General features: G+C 44.7%; 1 protein-coding gene and 1 non-coding gene across 4 annotated transcripts in view; one reads left to right on the forward strand and one right to left on the reverse strand.

Moving 5' to 3' along the window:
• The first annotated feature begins 4,765 nt into the window (after nucleotides 1-4,765).
• Nucleotides 4,766-23,070, forward strand: part of LOC121569797 (inactive ubiquitin carboxyl-terminal hydrolase 54-like) — a 141,249-nt gene continuing 122,944 nt past the window's right edge. For all 3 annotated transcript variants that reach the window (XM_041881002.2, XM_041881019.2, XM_041881029.2), the window contains exon 1: nucleotides 4,766-4,814. The gene's annotated coding sequence lies outside the window, so the exon portion shown is untranslated. The remainder of the gene's footprint in view (nucleotides 4,815-23,070) is intronic.
• Nucleotides 7,990-8,046, reverse strand: LOC121585157. Its single transcript, XR_006003806.1, has one exon. It is a non-coding gene; the product is annotated as a U7 small nuclear RNA (small nuclear RNA).

A 23,070-nucleotide genomic window follows, 5' to 3' on the forward strand; every position in this document is an offset into this window, starting at 1 on the left:
AATATCGATATATTTTTTTGCACTATAGTGAAGTACAACTGTTTTTCACAGCATTGTAACCACCTTGCAAAAAATAAATGGATAATTTGATGTTATTTTATTCTAATTATTTTATACCAGTATTTCTTTTGAAATTTTACAAAAAATACTGGTATGTTGAAAGTATAGAAGGCTGGTGAGGGGAGGATGGCTCAAAGTAATGGCTGGAGTGGAGTGAATAGAATGGTTATAACATGGAAATCACTTGTTTGATACCAATCCATTAATTCCATTCCAGCCATTACAATGAGCCTGTTCTCCCCAATTAAGGTGCCACCAGCCGCCTGTGGTTGAATGCTATTGTGTGTAGGCTATAATTAAAGACATACACTTTTAATAAAATTCAAATATATGTTCTTGAAATTACTCAATAGAGTCTGTAAAACCTAAATTGGTCTCTTGTTCTGGGCAACTGGTTTAATAAAGAGTGCTGGTGACTCCTTACTCTACCCATTCCGTTGCCCTCAATGCAATACACTGTATATTAATTACATATTGGCTTATAGAGAAAAAAGTATTATTTGTGCCGATGTAAAGGTGGGGTTGGGAGTACTCAGTAGGGTCTGTAGAGTCTATACAGTAGACAGTGCCATTTCATGGGGGACTGAGGTGTAAATACGCAGCAGAACTTTTCATTGCCCTGCACATTTTGCGAGTCAGCACCCTGCAAACAAAAATGAGTTGTTAGGACGTCCCTGTAATTTTATTTTATTTTATTTTATTTCACCTTTATTTAACCAGGTAAGCCAGTTGAGAGCAAGTTCTCATTTACAACTGCGACCTGGCCAAGATAAAGCAAAGCAGTGCGATAAAAACAACAACACAGAGTTACATATGGGGTAAACAAAACATAAAGTCAAAAATACAACAGAAAATATATATACAGTGTGTGCGAATGTAGTACGTTATGGAGGTAAGGCAATAAATAGGCCATAGTGCAAAATTGTTACAATTTCGTATTAACACTGGAATGACAGATGTGCAAAAGATGATGTGCAAATAGAGATACTGGGGTACAAATTAGCAAAATAAATAACAATATGGGGATGAGGTAGTTGGGTGGGCTAATTTCAGAATGGCTGTGTACAGGTGCAGTGATCGGTAAGCTACTCTGACAACTGACGCTTAAAGTTAGTGAGGGAGATAATAGTCTCCAGCTTCAGAGATTTTTGCAGTTCGTTCCAGTCATTGTCACGAAATGGTTGCCTAAAGTGGTCAGGAGGTCGTGGTCCCCTGGAGGTTTTGTCTAGTTTCCGTTTTGTCCCGGGGACATCCCTGAGGCCTTCTTTAGAACGTTCTAGGTACGTTGTGTCATGGTCTCCTGGAGGTTTTGTCTAGTTCCCCGTTTATCCCGAGGATGTCCCAGAGGACATTTTTAGGATGTTCTTGGGACATTGTGTCATGGTCCCCTGGAGGTTTTTCTCTAATACCCGGTGTTCCGAGGGCGTCACCTGTTGGTCGCAAAGAAGGTTATACCCAGGACATGAGCACCCTAGTTTCATGACACATTACCCCTTGTTACTGTTGCCAAGCCCATCAAGGCCCTGATTGTTTAACCACTGATCCATTCACAGCTCTTTGTCTTTTGGCTATGTTAGGGACACCCACACACAAACAGTGCTTTTAACATACAGTGTTTGCAATTTTCATATTGACATACATGATTACATTGTGTATGTTTATTCATACAGTAATTATTATTCAACATGTACTCACCTGGGATTTGAACGCACAACCTCTCGGTTCATGGCATTCCGATCTTGTCACACTGATCTGTTTCACCTGTCTTGTGCTTGTCTCCACCCCACACCAGGTGTCTCCAATTTGTCCCCATTATCCCCTGTGTATTTATACCAGTGTTTTCTGTTTGTCTGTTGCCTGTTCGTCTTGTCTCGTCAAGCCTAACAGGGGTTTGTCCGTGCTCCTGTTTTTCCAGTCCCTGTTTTCTAGTCCTCCCGGTTCCGACCATTTCTGCCTGCCCTGACCTCGAGCCTGCCTGCCATACCATTCTGCCTGCCCTGACCTCGAGCCTGCCTGCCATACCATTCTGCCTGCCCTGACCTCGAGCCTGCCTGCCATACCATTCTGCCTGCCCTGACCTCGAGCCTGCCTGCCATACCATTCTGCCTGCCCTGACCTCGAGCCTGCCTGCCATACCATTCTGCCTGCCCTGACCTCGAGCCTGCCTGCCATACCATTCTGCCTGCCCTGACCTCGAGCCTGCCTGCCATACCATTCTGCCTGCCCTGACCTCGAGCCTGCCTGCCATACCATTCTGCCTGCCCTGACCTCGAGCCTGCCTGCCATACCATTCTGCCTGCCCTGACCTCGAGCCTGCCTGCCATACCATTCTGCCTGCCCTGACCTCGAGCCTGCCTGCCATACCATTCTGCCTGCCCTGACCTCGAGCCTGCCTGCCATACCATTCTGCCTGCCCTGACCTCGAGCCTGCCTGCCAAACCATTCTGCCTGCCCTGACCTCGAGCCTGCCTGCCATACCATTCTGCCTGCCCTGACCTCGAGCCTGCCTGCTGTCCTGTACCTATTTGACCTGGTTTATGAACTTCTGCCTGTCCTCGACCTGCCTCTTGCCTGCCCCTTGTCTATTAATAAATATCAGAGACTCTAACCATCTCCCTCCTGTGTCTGCATCTGGGTCTTATCCTGTGTCGTTATAGATCTTCCTGCTATATCACCATGACTGTATCAATGACTGATTTCACCTGTATTCCTACACTTTGCACTTCAAAGTAAATCTCAGCACTTTTAAAAATGCACTTTTACATAGGCACAAATAATTGTTTTTTCTCTATAAGCCAATATGTAACTCATGATTTGCATTATGGCCAATGGAATGGGTGGAGTAAAAGCTCAGTAACACTCAATATTATCCAGTGCCCCATGAAATGACACCATTTATACAACGGGTGGATCTAGTCCTGGTTGCTGATAGGTTAAAACCACGTTCCAGCCGGTGTCTATTTAACAAGTTACCACAGGCTAAAGCTATGACGTTGAAATGCCTATTTACCATTCCATCTCACTGCACCATACACCGTCCCATCAGCCCAGCCGGGCAATTTTTTAAATGTATCTCCACTGTAAAAAAGCATCTAGACATTATCTCACCTTGCTTTTGGCTCACGTTTGGTTTTCTACAACAGAGATTTGTTAAACCTTACTGTCTGTCTCTCCGACATTTGCAACATCATTTCAATATTGAAATTTGATCTCCACTCTCCCATTGAGGATTAATGTGTCAGGATGAAACAGATAGCTTTTCTTAGTCATTCGAAATCATGAATCAGCATACTTTGTATGGATATATACAAAGAAATGTCAATAGAAAAACAAGTCAAACAAAAGGAAATACAGCTAGTTTGCTGTCTTACCAGCTTCAGTTTGAAATTGTGTTAGGTGTGTAGTTGGCTAGCTCTTCTGAACAGTGATGAGAGAGCAAATGTTCTATGCCAGGCGAAATCACGCATCATTGCTCTTTGTTATGGATGTATCCAAATAAATGGTACTAGAAAACAGCTTAAACCAAAGCAAATGCTGCAACTTTTCTGTTATTCTGGGTGGACTGTTTGATGTGACTGTGTTAACCATCGTTGGCTAGCTAACAAGCAAGTTACACGATTTAAACTGAATATGAACCCAAATGCAGACAACTACACCGAGCCAGAGAAGGTTTAACAGGTTTATTTCAAAGTTAAATTGTCCAGGTTTCCAAAAATAGGGGAAGAGCAAGTCCAGGTCTACAGGGAGGGTAACAGATCCAGGGTTCTGAGCAGGAGTGGTACCGTAACGTCCTAGTGTCTGTGGTGAGTCCAAATGTGAGGTCCAGTAGTGGAAAGCAGGATGGTGGTGGCAGGAGTCAGGTTCCAATAATCTGTGGCACAGGAGAAATATAAATAGAACAGGCCAAAAACACAAAGCGCGAAAACAAGCAAGTTGAGTCAGCAGCGAGACTAACATGGTCGTCTTGACTATGATCTGACAATGAGTGGCAAGTTTGACCGGGTCTTTAAGGCTGAGGTGATTATGGTGAATGAGCTGCAGCTGGAACCCTGACTCCCGCACACCAGACTTCACTCCTGCAATTAAGAACAGACAGAGGGGAGGGGGAGAGCAGAGAGAGAGAGCTACCTAGCAGCAGTAGGCCTAACAGCAAGGGATAAGAGTACTCCCAACCCCACTTCTTATGGCATGAAGAATCGTTTTTTCTCTATAAGCCAATATGTAATTATTATACAGTGTATTGCATTGACGGCAATGGAACGGGTTGATTAAAAGTCCAGCAACAATATGTATTGTTAGGTCCCCCATAAAATAACACTGTGTATAGATTCTACAGACCCTACTGAGTACTCCCAAACCCACTTTTACATTGGTACAAATTATATATTTTTCTCTACAGCCCAATATTGTGAACAATTGAATATTGATGTGTATATTGATGTGTATAGTAAAAAAAAATGGTCTGAAGATTATATTTTTCAATAGTGGTCTTTGATTTGTCAATTTTTTACATAAATTCCTTCTTGCAAGAGCGCAGAGGGCCTCTGATAATTTATACATTTGCTTATAACCGCCATAAAAATGGCCATTGATTACAATTTAATATATTTTTTGTGTTATCGACATTGCAGTTTTGAAATGTGAGCTTTTATTTTGAAGGTTTCCTTATTACCATACAAAAGTGATGCCATCATTTGTGCTGCAGGCAGAATAGTAGTCGGGACAAGGCACAAAACAGCATCGGGACTGAAAAGGTAAGTCGGCTACCTACAAACTTGATAAATAGCCCAAATGATAAATTGGAAGGATTTACATCAAAAACCTACTTACAAAAACAGGCTGCAATTACGTGTAAGTGGACGCGAGTCCTGTGATAAATTGAGAGTGACTTTCACCGCATAGGGGGGGATGCCTTGCAAGAGAGGATGCTCTGCACCGTATCCACAGCACATTGGATTTCGACTCCGTTATCTAACGGGCTCACTTTTTAAATTGTTATGCACATAGCCACACACTGTATCTTCTGCTTGCTACTACGAAGTAGTCAATGTGCATGCACGGTGTGCTAGCCTTGATACGGATCATCTCCAACGGTGTTTATCAGTTGAACAGGACAGGAGTGATTCACGGATACATTGTTTACGTGCTGCAGCAGCTGTCTCAACTCCTGACCTTTTAGATTTCTTGCAAGCAATGTTGATTTAATTTAACTCAGATAGCTGTAGTTAAAATCAAACCAATATGCTGTTATGAACACATAATATTCAAGATGTATGGAAATACAGTTTCTCTTGTCTTGCCAACCCGCCTCTGTCTGTCGCAATCACTTGCTGGGATATCTTCTGCAGACAAAAAAACCCGATAGCAATATGGTGCATGCTCAAGAGATGTTATTCTGTTTATCCTAAACATTCCAACAACAAAAAACCAAGTCGCCCTCACGCGTGCCAGATGTATACATTTCTATTACATACTTGTGTGTGATTCCATCATTGATCCTAATGTTGATAAAGTTGATAAATGTAATTTCACATTCACAATAATGCAGAACATTGTAGTAAAGCTGTGTTACAAAGTGTTACATAACTTTCAGCCTACTTGAGAAAGTATAGCCTAGTTGGGCAACCGGGACTCAGAGGTAGACATAACATAGTAAAGGTAAATCCGGGACACTCCAATTAGTATGATATGTTACGTTTCATATGGTATACATTAATTCGTGGATGTCCATCATCCATTTTATATGATATGTTATGAATTACAATTCGTGTGATATGTTACAAATTGCAATTAGTACAATATGTTACGAATTTGCTAAATTTATGATATGTTACAAATTCCAAAATGTTGTGGCTAACGTTAGCTAGGTGGCTATGTGGCTAACGTTAGCTAGGCTAGGGGTTAGGGTTAGGTTGAAGGGTAAGGGTTAAGGGAAGGGTTAGCTAACATGCTAATTAGTTGCAAAGTAGCTAAAAAGTAGTATGTAGTTGCTAATTAGCAAAAATGCAAAAGTTGTCCATGATGAGATTTGAACACGCAACCTTTAGGTTGCTAGACTTTTGTGTTATACGCCCGACCAACCACCCTACTTTCGTTTTTGCCTTCAGTAACCTTCTGTCTTATATAGCCATACCAAATGTAACCTATCATACTAATTTGATTCAGAGAGGTTGGGTTAAATGCGGAAGACACATTTCAGTTGAATGCATTCAGTTCTACAACTGACTAGGTATCCCCCTTTCCTTTCCTAATATGAGTGTCCCTGATGTACTTTCATTATGTTACCTCTAGTCTATGAGACCAGGCTGAGTTGAGTGGTTTTTACACAGTGGAATAGTTTAGGCTACATAAAGTTTAGAGCAAGGTGCAAAATTAGACACTTGACAAAATTCTGGATTTAAAAAAATGTATAATTTGCTGACAGATATTAAAAGTCTCATGTCGTGTTGCAAAGTGGAGGAATAGAGATAGTATAGCCTACACTTGTGTGGCTATGATGTCCTGTGGGTGTGGGAAATATAGACCCTTTTATGTGTCACCTATTGGGGGATAATCTGCCCTTGTCTAGGCTGCTCTTCACTTTCTCTTAACATAGCTCTGTCATTCAGAAAGTGCCTTCAGTAACATGCAGCTTTCTGTCATCTCATCCATTTTCAAAACATACAGTATTTTATCCAAGTTGCATGTTATTGAATATCCCTTCAATTACATGTATTCTGGGTAGGAATGTGGGAGATGCTGTATGTGTGATGTGGGTGTGAACATTCACCCCAGTAACATGTTCTTCCCCAGCAACCAAATTGATGTGTGAGTGTGGCACTTTTATAGTCAACCATTGAATTTTCTATGTTATTCAGCACAGGCAGTGTTTTCTTACATAACATGATTGTAAATCTATTTTAAGCCCCCACTCTGCAAGACTCTGCTGTGTTTTCTGCTGAGGGAGAGAAAATAACAGGATTTCATAATTTCATCTATGAGAGGTGGGAACGTATATAAACAGTCTGGAGAGAGATCTGAGGGATATACAGGTGTCGGATCTTAATTTGATCACCCTGTTGCAGAATAACTTTCCTTTCTAAACTTGTAGTGTATTTGATGTTTAAAAGGCGTCTAAAGTTTGTAATTTCTACTTGATTTTACCTTATCAAAAATGTCCATTAAAAAAGTATCAACCCCCCATATCTCTCTCTCTCTCTCTCTCTCTCTCTCTCTCTCTCTCTCTCTCTCTCTCTCTCTTTCTCTCTCTGTCTCCCTCCCTCCCTCTCACACTCCCTCTCTCAAGCAGAGATTAGCTGTGAAAGTAAATGTGAGTCCTGGCCTGCATGCCAAATTAGGCCATGGATTGTTATGTAAAATTTGGAGATGAATAACTTAACATACTGATCGAGTGTTCCCATGCATTCTTTTAGAGAAAGGGTGGGCAGGGGGGGGGTCTGTGGACTGTTTTGGTAGGTGGTATAGCGTGCTTGAAAGTTGCAGGTGCAGCCGTTTAACTTTTATTAAAGTTCTTGCTGGAGGGGCCAACACAAAGCCAGGGCAGACTATAATGTTAATTGCAAGGATTTTTTTTTTACATCATTCAAAGAAGTTAGGCCTAGCCTATTCTCTGGGGAGGAAGGTCCCACATTAACAAATACTGTTATATATACTATGGTATAAATACTATAGCATTCACTGTAGTGTTTTTGCTGACTTTACTGTAGTATTAACTGTAGTATTAACTGTAGTATACTGTAGTATTTACAGTGAACTATAGTATAAATACTGTAGTAAAATGAAACTATAGTAATTACTATAGCGTTTTTGCAGATTGTAGTATACTGTAGTAATTACTGTAGTGTTTTTGCAGACTGTACTATACTGTAGTATGACATTACTGTAGTATTTACTATAGCGTTTTTGTTGTATTATCTTTGACATAGACGTGGAGGCTTTCTCCTTCAGGAAACCTACAGGAAAAATACTAAAAGAGCAGATGTTCCATAACCTATAGGTAGGTAGGTAGGACTGAGGTCTGAAAAGATAGTTCAGCGCTGCTGCTCTTTTCTATAACCTGTAGGGAACACAATATTGCCTATAATTGGCTGGTAGGTTTGGGGGAGGGGAGTGGGCAGGGTATATGCAAATTAAATGTTTTCATGTGTGGTGCCTCTTATGTTTGTGATTAGAGGATTGTGCCTACTTGTTGAAAAACATGTTACTTTTTGAGGAGAAAATAACGGATTTCAAGACACTTGTTCACTTTCATTCTGAAACCATTATTGCTTTAAAGAGCTCACAAGAAAGTACTACTCAGACTGAGCTTTGGGTGTCTAGATTCAATTAACCAGGACCTCAGTGACCTCCTTCATCAGGCAAGCCCATCCTGGCAGCCAGCTTCCTGTGCAAACTCAGATAAGCAGGAGAGAACACCCCATGTTGTGATGTGCTATCCCCACCTATTTATAATACAAACAAGCCTGGGAACAGTGGATGAAAAGCGTAATCTCTGTGAATGTCAGAGGGTGATACAAATGCAGTGGTGCAAAACAGCACTGCCTCTCTTATTGGAGCTTAGAACACATAGCCTACTCAGCATCTCCTTAGGTATTGGATCTGTTGTATTTCTCCCATTAAAGTCCCACAAGTTGTTAAATTGCAATTCTTTGGTCTAACAGATCTGAAATACGTGGCCTCCCTTTTCAATTTGTCAGATAAGTGAGGATGGTTAGAAACGGGGGTAAATTCAATTCCTTTCCCAGCGGAAGGCTAGCGAGGCACCTCTCTATAGCTACTGCTGCTCGGTCTACTGATCACCTGTTCCAACTGCATCAGGCTCCCATTAGACCCTCTGTGGCGGAGCGAACCAATGCCTGACACATCCATGGACCCGGAGCCGAGTTCCCTCCCCTCCCTCCGCCTTCGCTCTCTGCCCAGGCCTGCTTATTTTCACCAACAGCAGCGGCCATATGTTTTCTATCAGCTGTAATCTTCACTGCAGAAATGGAACACGGCTAAGCAGGATTGCTGAGAGGGGAAGTGCCAGAAATTATAGTTGTTGTTAAACAGGAGTTATGCAGGCAGGTTTTCAGATGGGAATGGAGAGTGTTATACAGAGGTAGCCAATGCATTAGGTAGATGTAATGCCTAATGCATTGAATCTGTGTGTAAGCAGTCAAGCTGAGGCAGTCTAGACTGACCATTATGTAATAAGCTAGTCTCACCCAATAATGTATATATCATTGCTAGTGGCCAATTAGAGGCTTTGAATTCACCGTACGCCATATTGGTACACTCCTGAAGGAGCAGAATGAAGGAATTCTACAGTATTTAAAGAAAAAATTTCAAGGACAAAATGCAGTGTATTTTAGTATTTCTTTGTTGAAGTGGGGACAGTAACATTTGTACAATTTTTTTTTCTGCTTTAAGGAATAGGTTTTTAAATGTATTTTGTATTTTCATGTTCAGTTCACATAATATAATTTAAAAGTATGGATTAAGGTGTCTGTAATATAGATTAATATACTATATAGATTAATATACTTGCATTTCTATATCTTCCAACATCTTATTTACAATGGAGGCAATGGAGGCTTCAATCCAGCGCTCCCTGTCAGTCATCCAGTGTTTATTCACATCATTGGTTTCACCACCTCATCCATTACTGTTTTACTGGTGCATTAAACTCTTTTTGATCTGTTGTGGTAACTTGTTTGGGTGGGATGCAGAGTGAATCCGTTTTCATTATTCAGGTATCTGAATTATTGAAAGGTCAGTCCACCTGAGCACAGGAGTCAGCACTGAAATCATTGTTAAATGGATTCAGAAGAAGCTTGTTCTGCCAAATGCCTTGCCACAGCTGTTTTGTGTATGTGGAGGGAGGGGGAGGAGGGGTGCATTTAATGTTCAATGATGCACAGGGAATGGAGGGGCGGATGCCCTCAGGCACTTGGGCTTGTGTCTCAGGCTTTTGTCTGTTTCCAGGTCACCGAACCATGCCCTCACAGGCTACAACACAGCTCCAGCCGGATCTCATCTGTGGACCATTGGCCATTTATACTCATATCTACATTAATTAATGGAGACAAAATTACCCCTAGTTTCAGTAATAGTGCTCCCAACAATCAACCAGATTACATGATGTCCCCGATTCCCTGGGGATATTGACCATGTGATGATATGCAACACATAAAATCAGTAAAATAGGGGGCCTCCCGAGTGGCGCAGCGGTCTAAGGCACTGCATCGCAGTGGTAGAGGCATCACTATAGACCCGAGTTCGATCCCAGGCTATGTCGCATGAGACCCATGAGGTGGCGCACAATTGGCCCAGCGTCGTCCGGGTTAGGGGATGGTTTGGCCGGCATGTCTTTGTCCCATTGTGCTCTAGCGACTCCTTGTGGCGTGCCGGGCGCATGCACGGTGGTGTTTGCTCTGACACATTGGTGCGGCTGGCTTCCGGGTTAAGCGAGCAGTGTGTCAAGAAGCAGTGCGGCTTGGCGGGGTCGTGTTTCGGAGGACGCATGGCTCTCGATCTTCGCCTCTCCCTAGTCCGTACGGGAGTTGCAGCGATGGGACAAGACTGTAACTACCAAAAAGGGGTAAAAATTACAACAAAAATAAATATATGTAAAATAATTCCATCAGTTACGCATAGGCTTATTTAACACGTGGCCCCAGTTAGTGAGGCTGGCTCGCATGTCGCATCACTGTTTAGAAGGATTGTTTTAATTGGACCTATATAATTATCCTTAATCTCCACTGCTATTAAAAATGTTAGCTGTCCCTGCTGTCCTCTCAGTGCTAGAACACAGCAAAATGGATTAAGGTTACAGCACAACACATTACACGCTTGAGATTTACAAAATTACAGTACAGTCAGAACTAATATTCCCTCAAATGCTTTTTGGCACTGAGCGTAAACTTGAACATTGTGAAAATTCTGTGCAACTTCCAGCGTGCGTTTACTGTGAACACTGTACCTGCTTTAAGTTACAGTTTCAGACAGTGGTCAAGTAGGCTACTGTGGCTATTTGATCATAATGTAGGCCTACCAGAGTGGCCTACTATCAAAACAATGGAGAAAATGCATCCCATAACTTTTTAACATGGAAATAGCTGTTCTATCATTCAGCCTACAGTAGCAGACAATGTGTGATGTTGGTGACTACAAATTATCTATATCTGGGATAATAACTCACTAACTAGCAAAGGATATGAACAAATGTGCACACATGGCTACATGCAGCTCTCGCTTTGGTCTCAAAACAAGCACATCTACTCACGACCGCTCATGCAGAATGCCGCAGCCCGTCTGGTGTTCAACCTTCCCAAGTTCTCTCACGTCACCCCGCTCCTCCGCACACTCCACTGGCTTCCAGTTGAAGCTCGCGTCTGCTACAAGACCATGGTGCTTGCCTACGGAGCTGTGAGGGGAACAGCACCTCCGTACCTTCAGGCTCTGATCAGCCCCTACACCCAAACGAGGGCATTGCGTTCATCCACCTCTGGCCTGCTGGCTCCCCTACCTCTGCAGAAGCATAGTTCCCGCTCAGCCCAGTCAAAACTGTTTGCTGCTCTGGCACCCCAATGGTGGAACAAGCTCCCTCACGACGCCAGGACAGCGGAGTCACTCACCACCTTCCGGAGACATTTGAAACCCCACCTCTTTAAGGAATACCTGGGATAGGATAAAGTAATCCTTCTACCCCCCCCCTTACCCCAACCCAAACCCCAACCCCCCCAAAAAAACAAAAACATTGTGAAGTGGTGATCCCACTGGCTATAAGGTGAATGCACCTATTTGTATGTCGCTCTGGATAAGAGCGTCTGCTAAATGACGTAAATGTAATGCTGTAAGCATGGTCCAGTTCAAAGTGAATGGCACAGATCCATATGGCAATGGTCTATTTGCATATACCTGTAGGCCTTCTGCAGCTCTGATTGGTTATGCCACAAGGAGCTGAGTCATGTATGTCAATGCAATAGAATCTTACTCCGATGCGTTCTGCCTACAACAAAATCTCTTGCATAGTTAGTTTTGCACACTAAGTCTTGCATAGTATTTTTTTTATTTTTTATTTATTTATGGATCAGCTTAATATTGCAGATAGATTGTATCTTCCATCAATGTAATTGTCTGCATCACTTCCAATCCCCCTTTTTAAAAATATTTATACTCCCCTTTATTACTTTTCAACCCCGCCATCCTTTCCCTACTTGGAGTAAATTAGTGAACAACAATGCCCAGGCCTCTACTTCCGGTCTATACTTACTATCTACACCTTATGGACACAGTTAATTTTACAATAATTATATATTATATATATATATATATATATATATATATATATATATATTTTTTTTTTTGCTCCTGAACTTCTTCTACTCTCAACCTCTCCGATCATTTTCATGATGTCCATCCGGTTTGCTTCTATATGCCATATCTTTCTAACTGTGCTCTTTCCCAAAAGCTCCCAACATACAACCTATATACCTATTATGGACACAGTATGCTTACATTATTAGCTATCTTTGTTATTATTTGTTGTTATTTAGTCTTGCATAGTTTGTTTTGTTTCAGTATGTTGCATTAAAAGTGGCTAATATTGTGTTGATTTGATCACAATTCCCACAGTAAAGGGAAACGTTGATAGTGTTAACTAAAGGGGAAAACTCTTGAAAGTTGAGTGAAGGTCAATCTCCTGCTTCTCTGCGCGGGCTGATATTTCTTCTGCGCGCAGTCCAGGGGGGAGCTGCTCGCCTGCGCACGTGCGCAGTTTACAGGGAACATTGGTCAGAACCACAATATTTGCTGAAGAAATGTGTCAAGTTATGGACTACTGTCATTGAACCATGCATTCATTAATTGAGACTGACATAACACATTGTATCTGACATGTAGGATCATTATTATGGTATGTGAAGCTTGGGAGGAGGACTATGTTAGCTATGTTAACAACAACAAAATAGAAGTTGTGAGGGTCAGATGACATCTTTTTCCAATGTTCTGGTATTTATAAACTTCATGACCCATCTGTCTGTCACATGTTCTCCTCTCTCTTTCCATCTTTCTCAAGCCCACTTTCACTCAGTAGTGGTGAAACATTGCACAAGGGCTTGCCAAACTGGGTAGCCTAACCCTGCAGATTTGCTCATTTTAATACACCCAACAACCGCTCTTCCCTCCCACTATGGTTTTTGGTTTACCGTAAGAGATAAAATCCTCACATAGAAAGATGGGGGGTGTTGATAGAATCATTGCAGAATAAGTTAAATGGGTTTACATAACCCATTTCGATTGGACAGAAAAGGAAATCAACCAGGAAGTCCACATCCAACACGAGCAGTGCACTATGAGTTATCCTACCCTGGCCCGGCCCGACGGCCATAATCAGAGCATGTTGGGTTGACATCAGAGGGATTATCCTCTTTTTGAATTTTAAGCAGTCTTACATAGAATATGTTCACAGATCCTTTTTTAGAATGAATTGGGATTTATCTTTTCTCATCTTTTATGTGCTTATGACATTGCAGCCGGTGTCTGTCTCTAAAGAGAAAGGCCTTATGTAGTCTTTCTGTTACAAAACAAGATCAGTGAAGTACACTACCAGTCAAAAGTTTTAGAACACCTACTCATTCAAGGGTTTTTCTTTATTTTTACTATTTTCTACATTGTAACTACATCAACACTACGAAATAACACATATGGAATCATGTAGTAACTAAATAAGTGTTAAACAAATCAAAATATATTTTATGTTTGAGATTCTTCAAATAGACACCCTTTGCCTTGATGACAGCTTTGCACACACTTGGCATTCTCTCAACCAGCTTCACGAGGTAGTCACCTGGAATGCATTTCAATTAACAGGTGTGCCTTCTTAAAAGTTAATTTGTCGAATTGGCTCAAACGCTTAATGCTTAATGCGTTTGAGCCAATCAGTTGTGTGTTGTGTACCTATTTGGTAAAAGACCAAGTCCATATTATGGCATGAACAGCTCAAATAAAGCACAGTCCATCATTACTTTAAGACATGAAGGTCAGTCAATACAGAAAATGTCAAAGTTTCTTCAAGTGCAGTCGCAAAAACCATCAAGCGCTATGATGAAACTGGCTCTCATGAGGACCGCGACAGGAATGGAAGACCCAGAGTTACCTCTGCTGCAGAGGATAAGTTCATTAGAGTTACCAGACTCAAATAAATGCTTCACAGAGTTCAAGTAACAGACACATCTCAACATCAACTGTTCAGAGGAGATTGTGTGAATCAGGCATTCATGGTTGCTGCAAAGAAACCACTACTAAAGAACACCAATAATAAGAAGAGACTTGCTTGGGCCAAGAAACACGAGCAATGGACATTAGACCAGTGGAAACAGGAGAGAATGGGCTGTGAGACATGGGTTTGATCCTAGACACATGAAAAGTGGGATGTATACAGAGGGTACGGGGCAACAGAAGACGAACAACAGAGGGGCTAATGATCTTGGAGATGGGGAAAGAGCCGATGAACCGGGGGGAAAGTTTGCAGGATTCCACCCGGAGGGGCAGATCTCAGGTGGACAGCCATACCTTCTGCCTGAGACGATACCGGGGAGCCGGGGTCCGGTGGCGGTCCGCTTGCCGTTGATACCTGGAGGTGGTCTTGAGAAGAGCCGACCGCACTCTCTTCCAGGTACGATGACAGCGGCGGACAAACATCTGGGCCGAGGGTATGCCGACCTCTTCCTCTTGCTCCGGGCAGAGCGGGGGCTGATAACCCAGGGAATACTCAAAGGGCGAAAGACTGGTGGCAGAGCAGGGAAGGGTGTTGTGGGCGTATTCGACCCACACTAGTTGCTGGCTCCAGGTGGTAGGGTTGGCGGAGACCAGGCAGCGCAGAGTTGTCTCCAGGTCTTGGTTGGCTCGCTCTGACTGGCCGTTGGACTGAGGGTGGAAACCATAGGACAGGCTCGCCGACGACCCAATGAGGGTGCAGAACGCCTTCCAGAACCGGGACGAGAACTGAGGACCCTGGTCGGAGACCATGTCCACTGGGAGTCCATGGATCCAGAAGACGTGCTGCGCCATGAGCTGGGCCGTCTCTTTGGCGGAGGGTAGCTTGGGGAGAGGAATGAAGTTGGTGGCTTTGGAAAACCGGTCACAGATCATGCAGGCGGCGACGTCAGGAACCATGGTAGGCCACCAAAAGCGTTGTCGCACAAAGGCCAGGGTCAGACAGGAGCCTGGGTGACAGGCAAGCCTGGAGGAGTGGGCCCACTCCAGGACCGAGGAGGAGACCGCGTCAGGAACAAGCATCCAGTTATCTGCCCCCCCCAAGGTTCGGATGGGAACGCTGCGTCTCCCGGACCTGCTTCCCTATTCCCCAACTGAGTGCCGTTGCCAAGCACGAGGTGGGAAGGATGGTCTCGGATTCCAGGGGGTGTAGCCGCGGGGCAATAGCGGCGTGACAGCGCATGATCCCGGTCGGTATGAGAGGAGAAGTTGAACTGGGTGAAAAGCAGGGCCCACCTAGCTTGCCTGAAAATGAGACGCTTGGCGGTGCGGAGATATTCCAAGTCTTGTGGTCTGTCCACACAATGAACGAATGTTCTGCCCCTCCAGCCAGTGCCTCCACTCCTCCAATGCCATCTTCACCGCGATAAGCTCACGATTCCCCACATCGTAATTCCTCTCCGTGGTGTTGAGGCAATGGGAGAAGAAGGCGCAGGGATGTAACTTGAAGTCCAGGGCCAAACGCTGGGACAGGACCGCCCGTGCTCCGACATTCGAAGCATCGGCCTCCACCACGAACTGGCGGGACGGGTCAGGATGAACCAAGATGGGAGCAGTGGTGAAACGGTGTTTGAGATCCTGGAACGCCCGGTCAGCAGCTGGGGACCATGTGAACGGAACCTTGGGAGAGGTGAGTGCAGACAGGGGAAGCCAGGGTGCTGTGACCCCGAATAAAGCGGCGATAAAAGTAGGCGAATCCCAGGAAACATTGCAGCTGCACTCTGGACGTAGGCTGGGGCCAATCCACCACCGGTCTCACCTTCCCGGGATCCATCTGTACACTCCCTGCAGCGATGATGTAGCCCATGAAGGGGATGGTGGAGCGATGGAATTCGCATTTCTCCGCTTTCACAAAAAGCTGGTTCTCCAGGAGGCGTTGGAAGACCTGTCGGACGTGGAGCACGTGTTCTTGGGCGGAGCGGGAGAAGACGAGGATGTCGTCGAGGTAGACGAAGATGAACTGGTTCAACATGTCGCGGATAACATCATTAACCAGGGCCTGGAACACAGCTGTAGCATTGGTAAGGCCAAATGGCATGACCAGATGCTCGTAGTGACCGCTGGCTGTGTTGAAGGCAGTCTTCCACTCGTCCCCCTCCTGTATCTGCAGCAGGTGGTAGGCATTCCGTAGGTCCAGCTTTGAGAACACGTTGGCCCCCTGGAGCGGCTCAAAGGCCGAGGAGATGAGTGGTAGCGAGTAGCAGTTCTTCACTGTGATGTCGTTGAGGCCCTGGTAGTCGATGCACGGGCGCATGTTTTTGTCCTTCTTCTCCACAAAAAAGAACCCTGTGCCGGCAGGGGAGGCAGAAGGACGGATGAACCCGGCAGCTAGGGAGTCCTCAATGTAGGTCTCCATATCCTTGGTCTCTGGACACGACAGCGAGTACAGTCGTCCCCGGGGCGGAATGGTGCCTGGGAGAAGGTAGATTCCGCAGTCGTAGGGTCGGTGCGGCGGAAGCGAAGAACACCTCCCGGAGGTCCTGGTACTCCACGGGAATGGCGGAGAGGTCCGAGGCAACTTCCGAGCCCCCAGGAAGACGTCCCGGGGCAGGCTGCGCTGACTTAAGGCAATGAGCGTGGCAGAACGGGCTCCAGCCCATGATGGCACCAGTAGACCAGTCAATAAAGGGGTTGTGTCGCTGGAGCCAAGAGAAACCCAATACCACGGGAACCTGAGGAGACGTAATTAGCAGGAATTGTATTGTCTCGCTGTGGTTCCTTGATACTCGTAGGTTGATGGGGGTGGTATTGTGGGTGACCCGGCCTATAGAGCGCCCGTCCAGCGCTCTAACGTCCATGTGAATGGAGAGTGGCTGAGTGGGGATTCCCAGCTCGGACGCCAGGGTAGCGTCCATAAAGCTCTCATCGGCCCCAGAGTCGATGAGTACCCAGAGAGATTTTGACTGGTTCCCCCACAGCCCGATGGTATGAAAGCGGGCGCGTGTAAGAGGAGAGGAAAAGTTATCCGTATGGCCCACCAGAGTACTCGCTCCTACCGGTGAGCCTGGTCTTTTAGTGGAGAACTCTTGGAGACTCTCGAGGGAACTCGGGTAGCCTCGGGTTCTCTCGGCAACGGAGCCGTCGGGGACTTCCGGGATGGCGAGTTGGAATCGGACTTCCTCTCCTTCCTTCGTTCCCGTAGTCGGCCATCGATCAGAATGGTCAAGGCGATGAGTGAGTCGAGATCCGTCGGTAGTTCCCGGGCTGCAAGCTCATCCTTAACTTCCTCCGATACTCCGTGCAGGAACGTGTTGAACAGCGCTTACGGGTTCCAGGCACACTCAGCTGCCACTGCATAGTCTGCCACACTGCGGGATTCTTGCCGAAGCTGGTGTAACTTCTGGGCAGCCTCTCTCCCGGACAATGGAGCATTGAAAACCTTCTTTACCTCCTGCATGAACTCCTCCAGACTGAAGCATACGGCTGACTGTTGTTCCCACACTGCCGTAGCCCAGGCGAGAACCCTCTCGGACATCAGCGTGAAGAGGTACGCTATCTTAGAGCGGTCAGAGGGGAAGGAGTAGGGCTGCAGTTCGATGATGAGTGAACACTGAGCGAGAAATGCCCGACAGGTTCCTGACTCCAGCAAAGCATTCCGGGGGAGGTAAGCAGGGTTCTCGGGAAACCGGAGTGGCTGGGGAGGCCGCGCTGCTAACAGCTGGGTTACTGAGGGGCTGGGAGGTTACCGTCGTGGTAGGCTGCCTAACAAACAACCCGCGGAATTGCTCCAGCAATGTGTTAAACACTCGGTCATGGCGTTGGGCCAAGGTCTGGAACCCTTCCATGAGACCACGAAGCAACTCCTCGTTCCTTCCAATGGTGGCTCCTTGGGAGGAGATGGCGTTGCAGAGCTGGTCCGAGTCTGCTGGGTCAGTCATGGCCAGTTCGTACTATCACGTTTCAGGAGAAGACCCAGATGCAGACAGTGTCGAAGTAACAAAAGTGTATTACAAAAACAGGGGGCAGGCAAACGACATGTGAAGGGCAGGCAGAGGTCAGTAATTCAGATCAGAGGCCAAAAGGTACAGAATGGCAGGCAGTCTCATGGTCAGGGCAGGTATAAATACACTGGGGATAATGGGGAAGATGGGCGACACCTGGAGGGGGGTGGAGACAATCACAAAGACAGGTGAAACAGTTTAGGGTGTGACATTACGTGGTTAGAATTTGATTCACAGAAGTGTATTTTGCCATATTTGGATCACCATTTGCATTTTTCTGTACGGTGTTTGTTTACTGTTAATGTAACTAGCCTAAATATAGATTGCGTCATGCCTTTATTGATCTTATATTTTGTTTACTAAGCCTATTAATGGGTATCGCTGTTTTGTTCTGTTCACATTCATTTGCATTCGCAGTTGTGTCTTTATTCTAAGCCAAACTGCTATTCAGTATTTTTGCTTGCATGCATGAATAACTAGTCTACTACTTTCAGCATTTAGTTTGCATTATTTTGTTAAGACAGCTGTGTGTACGCCTGCATTCACATTTGTAATAGGTGAATTGCCCTATCTATCTTGTAGCCTGTATTCATTAACAAACGGCATAGCTGTAGGGCGCTGTCCATTGTGCTGATACAGTGCAACAAAGATAGTCTACAGATTTCAAAAGCACTCAATGATCTCGAAGTCTCTGCATTTGAACTTTATGTTTATTGTGGTATAGCGTGATTATATAAGCAGAATTCAATATAATTCCAATGCAAGAACCCCCAAAAATGTTGCTCCCTCGCCGATTTCAACTGCCCCCTTAGTAACTTTATCATGGTGCCGGGTCTGACTGTATGTTGATGTGCAGCAGTTTAATTTGTCTTGAGGCCCCTGTATATGGCTTGAAAGGAAACAAGTGGTGCTTTATCTACATTTTGAAATGTGTCTCACACAATAAAACGTTAGTCAGAAAGAGAGAAAGGGCTAAATACTGTAGGGGGAAGTAAGATAGTTTGAGATAGTTTGCTGTTTTTGTTGAGTAGCCTAATTAGATGGCACTAGTGAAGCTGTGTTGATTTCACTTCCCCCGTTAGCCACACATTGAGATGAGTCGAATCTCAAAGAAAACCACACATAATCCTTAATTTTCCAAATTTGCATATTTTAATAATTGATTGTGTTCATTTTGTGTAAGGGAGCTAAAGTTGGAAATTGCCTCGTAGGGTTTTATGATAATGTGCTGATAGTTTATTGTGCTTGAGGACCTGCGCTGGCTTAGTCTATTACACTGTTGGCAGAGAGCAGATTGATGCTGTACGGGGAATAATCAGCAGAGCACACTGAGATTGTGTTTTCCCCCTGGATAGACTGTGACTCATTGGGATTAGTTGGGCAGCAGCACTATAGGTGTGCCTAAGAAAACTCCTGAAGGGGAAACAACAACAGTAACAGTAGCCTCTCATATCTGGACAGATTATTTACTGCCTCTTGTTACTAGGCTTTGAATTGGAGAAGTTTTGCCAAAAATCCCAACTAAGACAGAGTGAACTTCAACAGCATGAAAAGAGAGAAAAAGGCTTGGCAGAATATAACACGTGGCGCTTTAGTCTTTCATCCCACAGTCTTTTTGTTATCTTTCCAGAGATCCTATTTCTTCCTCAAGGCTCTCTATCGCTTCCTTTGCATTGCTTGTGTTTTCTTCTATTTTGTTTGGGGAAGCTCTTTGATTGGCTGCCTTTATCAAGCTTTTAGGACCTTGTCTCCATTTCCCTCTGCATTGCCATTGTGGGGAGTATGGAAACCAGGCTATTTCAAGTGAGAATAACACTGGCCTACATGTAGCTCGGCTAAATATTGAAGCAAACAGTCTATAAATGAATCAGTACCTTTTGTATTCATTTTCTATTAATTTGAGACTATCTCTGTATTGTTATTACAATATGTGCCTCAGTGGCTGATGTAGACCACCATACCATTGGTATGAAACAAATTAAGAATTATATCATAAATATCATCACCTTCCACTGCTCTGTAAATGCTTGGCCGGTGACAGATCCCATCTTTTTATGAGGCTGTAGGCTAATGAAAGGAAAATGGTGCAGGGCCGGTTACGGACTCAGCTTTATAATGGATCACACGTTCACCTATCAAATCAAATCACATTTTATTTGTCACATACATGTGTTTAGCATATGTTATTGCGGGTGTAGCGAAATGCTTGTGCTTCTAGCTCCGACAGTGCAGTAATATCTAACAAGTAATATCTAACAATTTCACAACATATACTCTATACACACAAATCTAGTAAGGAATGGAATTTAAGAATATATACATATATGGACAAGCAATGACAGAGCGGCATGGACTAAGATACAGTAGAATATTATAGAATAGAATACAGTATATACTGTACATATGAGACGAGTAATGCAAGATATGTAAACATTCTTAAAGTGACTAGTGTTCCATTTCTTAAAGTGGCCAGTGATTTCAATAGGCAGCAGCAGCATCTAATGTGCTAGTGATGGCTATTTAACAGTCTGATGGCCTTGAGATAGAAGTTGTTTTTCATTCTCTCGGTCCCAGCTTTGATGCACCTGTACTGACCTCGCCTTCTGGATGATAGCGGGGTGAACAGGCAGTGGCTCGGGTGGTTGATGTCCTTGATGATCTTTTTGGCCTTCCCGTGACATCAGGTGCTGTAGGTGTCTTGGAGGGCGGGTAGTTTGCCCCCGGTAATGCGTTTGGCAGACCGCACCACCCTCTGGAGAGCCCTGCAGTTGCCGTACCAGGCGGAGATACGGCCAGACAGGATGCTCTCGAGCTTAATGATGAGCTTGGAGGGTACTATGGTGTTGAATGCTGAACTATAGTCAACGAACAGCATTCTTACATAGGTATTCCTCTTGTCCAGATGGGATAGGGCAGTGTGCAGTGTGATGGTTATTGCATCTTCTGTGGATCTATTGGGGTGGTAAGAAAATTGAAGTGGGTCTAGGGTGACAGGTAAGGTAGAGGTGATATGATCCTTGACTAGTCTCTCAAAGCACTTCATGATGACAGAGGTGAGTGCTACGGGGCGATAGTCATTTAGTTCAGTTAACTTTTCTTTCTTGGGTACAGGAACAATGGTGGCCATCTTGAAGCATGTGGGAACAGCAGACTGGGAAAGGGAGAGATTGAATATGTCCGTAAACACACCAGCCAGCTGGTCTGCGCATGCTCTGAGTACACGGCTAGGGATGCCGTCTGGGCCGGCAGCCTTGCGGGGGTTAACATGCTTAAATGTCTCACTCACGTCGGCCACGTAGAAGGAGAGGCCACAGTCCTTGGTAGTGGGCCTCGTCGGTGGTACTGTGTTATACTCAAAGCGGGCGAAGAAGGTGTTTAGCTTGTCTGGAAGCGAGATGTCGGTGTCGGCGACATGGCTGGTTTTCCTTTTGTAGTCCGTGATTGTCTGTAGACCCTGCCACATACGTCTCATGTCTGAGCCGTTGAATTGCGACTCCACTTTGTCTCTATACTGATGTTTTGCCAGTGTAATTGCCTTGCAGAGTGAGTAGCTACACTGTTTGTATTCTGCCATATTCCCAGTCACCTTGCCATGGTTAAATGCGGTGGTTCGCGCTTTCAGTTTTGCGCGAATGCTGCTATCTATCCACAGTTTCTGGTAAGGGTAGGTTTTAATAGTCACAATTGGCACAACATCACCTACACACTTCCTGATAAACTGAGTCACCATTTCAGTGTTTTCATCTAAATTATTTTCGCAAGCTACCCGGAACATATCCCAGTCCGCGTGATCATAACAATCTTGAAGTGTGGATTCCGATTGGTCAGACCAGCGTTGAATAGTCCTTAGCACGGGAACTTTCTGTTTGAGTGTCTGCCTATAGGAAGGGAGGAGCAAAATGGAGTCGTGGTCAGATTTGCCGAAAGGAGGGCGGGGGAGGGCCTTATAACCATCCCGAAAGTTCGAATAGCAATGGTCGAGAATTTTGGCAGCGCGAATACAACAGTCGATATGTTGATTGAACTTCGGCAGCCTAGTCCTCAAATTTGCTTTGTTAAAATCCCCGGCTACAATACATGCAGCCTCAGGATATGTGGTTTCCGGTTTGCATAAAGTCCAGTGAAGTTCTTTGAGGGCCGTCGTGGTATCGGCTTGAGGGGGGATATACACGGCCGTGACTATAACTGAAGAAAATTCTCTTGGGAGATAATACGGTCGGCATTTGATTGTGAGGTATTCTAGGTCGGGTGAACAGGACTTGAGATCCTGTATGTTACTACAATTACACAATGAGTAGTTAATCATGAAACACACACCTCCGCCCTTCTGCTTCCCAGAGAGATATTTATTCCTGTCTGCGTGATGAACAGAGAATATCCCCAGAGAGCCATGTTTCCGTGAAACAAAGTATGTTACAGGCCTTGATGTCTCTCTGGAAAGAAATCCTTGCCCGGAGCTCGTCGAGCTTGTTAACCAGAGACTGAACATTAGCGAGAAGTATACTTGGAAGCGGTGGGTGGTGTGCGCACCTCCTAAGTCGAACCAGCAGGCCACTCAGAGTGCCTCTCCTCCGCCGGCGATGTTTTGGGTCAGCCGCTGGAATCAGTTCAATTGCCCTGGGGAGAGCAAACAAAGGATCTGCTTCTGGAAAGTCGTATTCCTGGTCATAATGCTGGTGAGTTACCGCCGCTCTGATATCCAATAGTTTTTCCCGGCAGTATGTAATGATACAAAACACTTTCTGAGCTAATAATGTAAAAAATAATACATCAAAAAAGAAAATACTGCAAAGTTTCCTAAGAGCTAGTC

The sequence above is a fragment of the Coregonus clupeaformis genome, chromosome 1 (assembly GCF_020615455.1).
Source record: "Coregonus clupeaformis isolate EN_2021a chromosome 1, ASM2061545v1, whole genome shotgun sequence".
NCBI classification, from domain to species: Eukaryota; Metazoa; Chordata; class Actinopteri; order Salmoniformes; family Salmonidae; genus Coregonus; species Coregonus clupeaformis.